Genomic DNA, 9264 nt, shown 5'->3' with positions numbered 1-9264 from the left:
CAAAGTGGGCGGAAATCCGGGGCTCTCATTTCGAATTGCCATGCATCTTCATTACAACTGTTCTTCTACATTTGCAGCAAACGTACTGTACCTTGCTGTGCTAAAGCGCGGCCATAGTTAAGGATACCTTTTATATCTTTTATACCTTGTATACCTTTTATAGGATAAGTTTACCTTTTATCGCAGGGAAACTTTGGCGGCATGTAAACTTAGAACGTCAAGCTTGGGTATACATCGACCGTCTGAATACTTCAAAACATCACATCGTTACCTGGAGCCTCACTGAAAACTGCACCTACTGGGAAAAGCACAACAAAACAAAGGGAATGTAGGCATTTTTTCACATCATTATTACTTTTCTTTACATTCTACCCACACTATAAGAAGTCTTCAAATTTATGTTGGCCAATTATCGATACCTAGTTTTAAGCTTTGGGAGAATGAAAGCTGCTGGATGCCAGTTCAAGACTTTGCCATTCAGTACTGTACTTACCATACCCGGGACTGTTTTCCTAGCTTACTTGCTCTTCAGACAGTCCATGTACTTGTAAATATTCACTCGCTCAAAACAGGGAGAAGTGACACAGAAAATGTAGGGCGCGCCACATTGTATCATGTCAAGCAGTCTTGAGGTTGGATGTGGAACGCATAATCCACGATACCCTTGTGGTTATGCCCTATCTTGTCACTTTCCGGCATGGAGGTGTTAATCTTGCGACACAACGCAAGCACATCCTGAATGTAGGCGAGGTAGGACTCCGTGGGGGATTGAACACGACAAGAAAGTTTCGTTTTTGCAGCCAGAGCGCGTCCAATTAGTTTCCCGAACAAGTACTTGAGCTTTCGCTTGCATATATCCGAGGTAACGAGCTCTTGTTTGTGGTTTTGAAACCATATTCGAGCTGTTCCCGCCAAATAATAGATGATGTTAGCGAGCATGATAGTGGCGCCCAGTGGTTGTTCCGGCTGCAGCGCTCATACTCATCTAGTAAATCGTCAACGTCTGGGTTGTCGTCGCCATTAAATATGGGAGGATGGCGAATTTGCGTTGCTGAGGCGATGTTCCCGAGGTGGTAGGGGCTGCTTCGGAGGTCATCGTGGCTGTTTGAGAAATGGTTGTGATCCTAGGTAGGTGGCGGCTGCTTCGCTAGTCCAGTTTTTAGCAACGTAAATGGGCTAATCGGTGCGTACGGGGATCTTGATTCACCTCCACCAAGATGATACGTGGCAGAAGGCTAGTACCACAACAGAGGAACCACAACAGGTGATGAGAGACGTAGTTGTTCAGACAAGCACCAATCGTTTCTTCAGCTTCGTCGACTATCACTGCGTAGTCCATCGTCGTCCTCTTTAGTGGCATATACGTAACAATAACATCGCCAGCTCAGTATACATTTCATTGAAGTCTTCGTTTAGTCTCCATTTCCTCTCACAGATATGTGAAAGTGCCATTTTGATGTTTTATTTACGAGTAATTATGTTTGCCTGTTACGCTTTCGGCTTTTAGTTACACTTACCCATTTGTCTCAAAAGCTCTATATCGCACACTCATAATACATACCCCGTTGTTTCATTTTTTGTTGCTCTCTAATCAGCGTCACCTATTTCTTTTCGTTGTTGCAATCATATCAGTGGCGTTACATCTTTTTTCTCTGCAGTTTCTTTAGTTATGTACATATATACATGCATATTATTTTTCTTTGTTGTCTTGCATTTCTACTTTCAATACAGCTTTCAAATTTCTGTCTCCTTACACAATACCTAACAGGCCGGTAAGGTATTTCAAATGAATAAAGCATCCCTTTAACCGAGCTGTATTCGAACGTGCCTGCGTCGTCTACGCTAGTAGCGTGCTTAACTCGATATGTAAGAGACCAGACGATTGATTCCCCCTGCTCCCGCTGAAATGAGCAACCTGGGTTGGCAGCTCCTGTCGGCTTTGTAATATCATATTGCTTTGTTACGTCACGCAATTCATCGGCAAATTAGTGCTCGAGGATGTAACTTGTCTAGTGTCCCCTGCCTGAGCCACGTTCGTCATTTTTAGCTCACAATGCTGAAAGCACTGCAATTTCTGCGGAAGAGTGCCTTTAACGCGGCCACGTGAATAAAGTATGGAACCCGCCAAGACACCGCACTTTCTGCAGCAGGATGCGCGGCCAATATGCATATTCGTTGACCCATCAGCATGCCCTCTGAAGCTGCAGTAAAGGGGATGCAGCGTGAGGAGCCCGGAATAATTTCCTTGTGTTCTGTGCGCGAAACTTTCTATTCGTATTTGTTTTGTGCGTGAAGAGTGCAGACGAATGCTATGAGATATAAAGGTGTACCAGCACTTTTGCTTGCTTCTTTTTTGGCGCTCTAGGTTACGAAGGGCAGGGGTTTTAAAATGCTTCGAATCCCTAAAAAAGATATTATTCAATAATGTATAACACCATTGGGTTTGGCGTACACTTCTCATGTCTTCAAAACGTTCAGAACGAAGTATTAGGAATAATTACGTGCATTAAACCCGCCCTATTCTCCAAATATTCCATGTACATCACATGGTAAGCTCCAACATTGGAGAACTTGGCTATCACGTCGTGCCTAATTGCAATCTCTTACCACTCATTCACGTGAACAACTTTACTAACCCTACTGTTACCCGTTTCTCCCTTCGTGGAAACATTTTATCACCCAAAGTTCGTATTGCCTCTGGCATGAAAGCATTTAGATTTTCTTTCATCACTTTCTGGAATTCATTATCGAGTTAAATGTAACATGCACCGTATTTATTTATGGTACTCCTCAAGGTCAGAGGCATTACAGAGGGGGAGTGGCAAAAAACACAAAAATGCATAAATTGGGATTTACAGCACAGAGTTAAATTTAAATAACACCTGAGTATACAATGCTAGCTATAGCCTCGCGAAAAATCTCATATATATTATTGATGGCAATATCTGCTGGAAGATAAGTCCTGTCAGGTGAGGTACGGGGCATGAATGACTGAAAAAAATGATTGATGTCACATGAATCAAAACCGAATTTATGAGGGTGGTCAATACGATGGGATACATAAAATGGTTGAGGAATAACGCGATGGCGCAGAACAGTATGATGGTACAACTTGTGAAACAATGCGATACGAGATGCTTTTCGGCGAAGTGACAGCGATGGAAGAGAAAGACTAAATTTCCTACTACTTATGCTTGCTGTGCGGTTATAATTAGTTAGAATGAAACGTACCGAGTTATTTTGGACCATCTGAAGAGTTGTAATATGACTGTCATAAAAAGGATCCCAGACCGGAGTTTCATACTCCAGTTTGGAGGGAATTAGTGTTTTATAGAGCAGAAGTTTGAATGAAGAAGGAACGTTGAAAAAGTTGCGACGTAAATAACCTAGCATGCGATTAGCGTTGTTGAATATATGCTCAATATGTAGAGACCAGTTTAGGTTAGCAGTGATGGGAACGCTATGATGTTACAGATTCCAAAACTATGTTATCAATGTGGTACGCAAGCAGGGCACTAGATTTTCTTGAAACACGCACTAGTTTACCAGTTAGCTATAATGGTAAGATCAGACTGAGGAAGACAACTATCGTTAGCATTTGTTATTGCTCAAAAAATAACGCAATCATCCGCGAAAAGGCGATTATGAGAGTTAACAAGAGAAGGAAGTGATCACTGATAAAGATTAAGAACAAAAGGGACCCAAAGACTGAACCTTGGGGAACGCCGGATTGCACTTCTGTAAAACCTGAATTAAAAACATTGGCGGTAGCAAACTGCGATCGACTAAGAAGAAAGCACTCAATCCATTTAAGTAGACTAGGGTCAATGTTTAGGTTACTTAGTTTTAATAATAGGAGTCTGTGAGATACTTTAGCACAAGCTTTATTAAAATCTAGGGATATGCAGTCAGCTAGTGATGACTGGTCAAGGATACGGTTTAAAGCATGTGTAAAACATATTAGTTGAGTCTCACATGAGTATGATTTAAAAGCCAAATTCAAATTCATATTTTTAATTCTTTGTGCTTGACCGTAATGAAAAAATTTTATTTCATCTGTGTTTCTCTTAATATGTTGTGAGTTCGGCCAAATAACATCTTATTCCATTACTTTAGTTAATGTTAGCATGTTATTTTTATCGCGCACGAATGTCATTATTTGTTCACGTCTTAGGAGTCCCTCTCCACTGTACATACTGTGGGAGCTCTTTCTGTAATATGACGTGATTTTATAGTAGACAGTGTATTTTTGAAGAAAAATTAAAACGTTGACGTATTCTGTTGTTTAATTGTCTGTACCATAACGTAGGTTAACGCAGCATGTTTTCGCTGATATGGCAAAATGTTCTGTTGTTTCCTTTTCTTCAGGCACCCCAACCAGGCCCAAGCGAAACTAGCGCCCTGTAAAGTAAACATCAAAAACAAAAGAAGCTTGAAAGGAAGATCGTGCATTGGTGTCTTTATGTGGCGATGGAGGCATACTATAGAAAGCCCTTTTCATATTCCTGTTATCGTTCGCCTCCCCATCCTTGCTGCGGGCCGGCTACCTCCAAGGGTGTACACAATCGACCTAAATAATCTAACTAAGGGGTTCACGCACATAGAAAAGTGGGGCCCTAATGCGTCAGTAGTCGGACCAGAGGTGTTCAAAAGAGTAAGTACAGTGGTAGAACACTTAAAACATTGGCATTAACGTCGACGGCTTCAGTTTATTATTCGTGATGTGGTCTATGCGGCTGAATATTGATTGAAACACTTTTATTGATAGCCCTGTCGTGCACTTATTTCTGAATATGATAATGTTGTTATACAAATCACGAACCAGGCACGATTTGGCTTCAAAATCATGTGTTGCATTTTTACATGTCGTTAGTATAAAATGTTTTATATATTTGGGAAAGCTCAGAATAAAATAAAATGAAGACTTGTGCGTTGGTACTGGCAACGTAATTGAGCCTGCATACAACGGCATTGACGTCAGGGTGGGTGAGGCTCTTTGCACTCGAAATTCACAGTGATTCAAATTATCACAGAAATGACACCGTTGTTTATACATTTTAATACGTTGTTTCCTGGTCGGGCCATCAATTTTGAACTTTTTAAGCTCCTCTCTGCGTTCAGCTCCTCTTTGCTGCAATGTCAAGCAATACGCATTCTTTAGTATGCGACAGCAGTCGCTGTTGGAGCGTCCATGACACGCAGTGGTACGTTAGCTGATTGCTGTAGAACATCGATTGCTGTAGAAGACTAATACACTGGCATAGTGAGTGCATCCTTTTGCGAAGTGTCCCCTACTGGACCAACGAAGTAATCCTATTTAACAAGATTGTGGGAGACCTAAGCGCTAAATTAGGCTTGCACATAGCCATTATGATGCTTGGCAGCTTTCCTAGTGGTTCGTGAGCTCATAAAGCCTCCCTTCTAGAATAAACTTTATGAAGCACGCCGCAGTCAATTGATTTCCTTAGGCGAGATCATATGCACAGCTCAGAATAGAGAACTCCGAACAGAGGCGTGAGAAATTAGATCCGTCTTTTACTTTCAATTCGATTTTAAACCATTTTTTCTGGTACCGTCTCATTGGTAAAATTTGAACGTGGCGGCTTTAATAGCGCTGTCCGGATACAGAAAAAAGCGCCGAAGCCGAGCCGTAGCTGGTGCTCAAGAAGGCACTGTAACTAGTATGGCAGCGTCATCTGAAGTACTGCTTTCTGCTTCGGTATAAGCTGTCATTATTTCGCTTTTTTTGTTGAGCCAATTAGTATCGAACACTCAAGAGGGCTTATGCTTCGTCTTGTAATGCTGCAATGAAATTGATATCTGGTAATTATGCCCTACACTTTATTTGTTTGAAGAATCAGCAACTTCTCCACGATCGAATGAAGTGCATCGTTTCGCTGACAGAAATATTTCATAAATTTAAATAAAAGTGGCGACAATGTAACTGCATATATGGTACCGTCTGAGTACGCCGACCTAATGCTCGCTGGTATGACGCGAATGTAACTTTTGGTTAATCGATTGCTTACCAGAGGGGATCGGCCGTCAAGTATTAATATACTAAACCAAGCTGAAAGAAGGCAGCTATTATTGCGTTAATGTCACACGTATTGAAACCCGTGTCCAAAACAAGCACTAAAATATGCGGTAGTCCTTTATATATAAAGCCTATAGTAAGATATTTGCTTCACACTATATCGATACAGCAATCGCTAGCCAGGTCTGCAAACTGAAACGCGTGGTCTTTGTGGAAACCTAAACCCTGATCCAGTAACCATACTATATTCCGTAAAACGCAGAGGATACAGCTAGAGCTTCATAGGTCCTGAATCGTCGTCCATGGCCTCAACCTCTCCACAAACTTAATATTCGCCTGCATTGATCGTTAATTATTTCCCTGATGTGGGGGATTATAGCTTTAAGAGGTGGGCATTTGAGCTTGCCATGATGTGGTGTTAATTTTTCTGTTGAAGGGGAGTAGTTGGATCTGTTCAAAACTTGCAGTGATTTTTTCTTTGTCATTTCCTGGTGTTTGTAGTTGGCAAGCAGTAAGTGATCAGAGCGTAATTTTATACTGTATCAGTGTTTGCCCGCAAGAACACGCGGACATCTGTTCCTTCGGTTTTACTTAACCCAGATGCGTGTCTATGCTACTAGAAAGTTTGACTCTCCCCAACGCCGGTTCCAATGAAAGACGACGAAGCATAAAGTACAGCCATCATTTTTGTGCCCCAAATGAAACGTCTGAACACGTCACTTTTGAAGCAGGTGCGACGTTTTCCATGGCGGTTAAGAAATGAAGAAAATATGGGACAGTTTCTATGAAAACGGCGTACTTCGTCTCGCTTAGGTATGCTTCTGCTAGCGAAAACACAATGCATCAACGGTTTGCTTATGCATATATGTTGTGCAAGTCTCGCTATCATGAGGTCAGAAGCAGTGTGAAGTGTGAAGAGTGTGTGAAGAGTTTAAATATCTTCATATATTTTAGTGACCAACACAGGTTAAGCACAATACATCAAATAAAGTTCATGACTATGCGTCAAAGGTTCTGAGCGTCTAGGCTCACAATACCAACTTTGATTCCCATCGTAGGATGAGATGACATGTGAAGATGTGATCAGTTCATAAATTACACCATTAAACAATGTAAGACTGAATAAATCGTTCTCCGTACGACCATGTTTACCAGGACAAAAACATTTGGCTGCTCTGGTTAGGTTTCCGGAAGTACCGCGTTCTGGACACAGTATTCTGTTTGCATTTCACCTCATACTATAACTTAAAACCGTCGTGTATAGCGTTTGTCTCCTGGATGGTGATGCGTTGAGGCGGGCATGCCGTCAAAGTTCTGTCGTCGGTCCTGTATGTTCCCACTTCTCTGCTAATCTGTAATTCTGTTGTGTTTTCCCGCATAACTAATTTCTTCTATAGTTACTTTCTGTTCTATTCTTTGGGCCTTGTACTTACTATTCACTCACTTCTGTGCGAAGAATTGCAATCCACCCGTCATTGTTATCCCGCGACCCTACAGTTAAAAATGTTCTGTCGGACAACTATTTGTTGCCGCATACACTAAGCGCTTCCGGCTGCTGGACTCACCTTTTATCACTGGTGAATAAAAGTTTATTGCACAGTATACACGTCACTTACAGATATACTACACAGCTGACTTCATTCGCTCGATATTATGCCATTTTATGTAGACAAACGAGTGGACACAGTTGAAGGCCTCGTCAGAATAAACGTTAGTTAATGGAACCTTATTTCTTCGCAAGCAATTTTAGCATTTCGCATTGATATTCTCAATTATTATTCGCCCCTATCCGCCAAAATTTTGATGTAATATACTGCCTTTCTGAATCTTGCTGTTCTTCGAGCAAGCTGGTTTTGTTTGTAAATTCGAGGTTTGCGCACGTTGTAAAGTTTTATGCACCTTCCCTTCGCCCGGAAAGGATGAACGTGCTGCTGTTCTTTCGTGGGCCGTGCTTCATTCTAGTGTGCGACAGTCAACAGCACATTTGGAATGGTAGTGTGAGACATAACCGTGTACTCCTTGGCGGTAGTGCAAGGCCGGTCTTTTAGTTTTTTATCATAACAAGGGTATCCCCCTGGTCTCCGCCTGTTTCTCTTCAGCGCAGATTTTCGTGAGGGGTTTATACGGGCTGTGTACATATCGGGAAGTATGACAAGTAAAACAGAATCGCGCAAATGAGGCCGATTGGTTATTCTACAAGTGCATTGGACATAAGTTGGCAAATGAGGAAGAAAATGTAGATTTAATTCTATGTATGAAACGTCGACATGACCTTACGAGTGGAATAAAAAAGAACATCCACGGCAAGTTCACAGGCCTGAACTGAAGATTTTGGCTCTTGAATCTTTCAGGAGTGGCTCTCGTTTCTCATATACTAAATTTACGAGCTCATATCCGTAGCATCCGTTAGAAAACGTGAGTCCAAGTTCTGAAATGCTGCCTCGTCAGATGCTGGCAAGTTACCAACCAACAATTTCTGCAAAATGGACAATTTTTAGTCCTATCGGCGTTACTGATGCGCTGCTAGCCTGCCTCGCAATTGGAAATAATGGAATATATATATGAACGTTTGGCAATACGACTCCGAATTACCCCAAGCTTCCACTTAGCTTTATAGGGTACAGGCAGTAATATTATTTTTCTCGATATTTACCTGAAGTTAAGAATTGTTTCTAGGTAAACTTTGCGTGGCTGCATTAAAGCGCAGTTTATCTCAGTCAAGGCCATGAAACATATGCTCCTAAAGAACATCTGAAGTTTGCTATAAGTAATTGCTTTTTTTTTTCTTTCAGCAATGCAAAATCACTGCTAAAGCAACATTCAAGGGTTATTTTGTTTACGCCAAAGCGCGGTCTAACAAACCAGACCTGAAATGGCGTGTTGTCGGGGCTGGAAGGCTTCACAATGAATCTATAGGACTAATGCAATTGAGTCACCGTACCTTGTCGTATGATCTTAAAGGACTATACAAGGAGTTCTTAATGTGTCACAAGCGAAATAAAAAGCATTAATTTTGATCACGTTTCAAGCCACTCCTTGCAACTATTCGTTACTAATTCTTGATTTCTTACTCATTAATTAGGAGCAGGAAGACCGCAATATTGTTTTACAACAGACAGTGAATATTATTTCGTACGCCAAATCAAGAAAAAGCGGTAAAAACTGCCCCTGACAAAATGCAATATAGCAGTGAAGAGCCAAGTAGCAAAAAACGCGGTAGCACAGCA

The 9264-nt window shown here is 41.5% G+C and overlaps 1 long non-coding RNA gene across 1 annotated transcript; it reads left to right on the top strand.

The window, feature by feature from the left end:
- Window positions 1–208: 208 nt before the first annotated feature.
- Window positions 209–9037, top strand: LOC146192275 (uncharacterized). Its single transcript, XR_014706385.1, has 3 exons — window positions 209–328; window positions 4369–4654; window positions 8830–9037. It is a non-coding gene; the product is annotated as an uncharacterized LOC146192275 (long non-coding RNA).
- The last annotated feature ends 227 nt before the right edge of the window (window positions 9038–9264 follow it).

Source organism: Amblyomma maculatum, chromosome 4, assembly GCF_055883805.1.
Source record: "Amblyomma maculatum isolate TAMU_Amacu chromosome 4, ASM5588380v1, whole genome shotgun sequence".
Classification (NCBI taxonomy): Eukaryota; Metazoa; Arthropoda; class Arachnida; order Ixodida; family Ixodidae; genus Amblyomma; species Amblyomma maculatum.
This window is presented reverse-complemented; position numbering and strand designations above follow the sequence as displayed.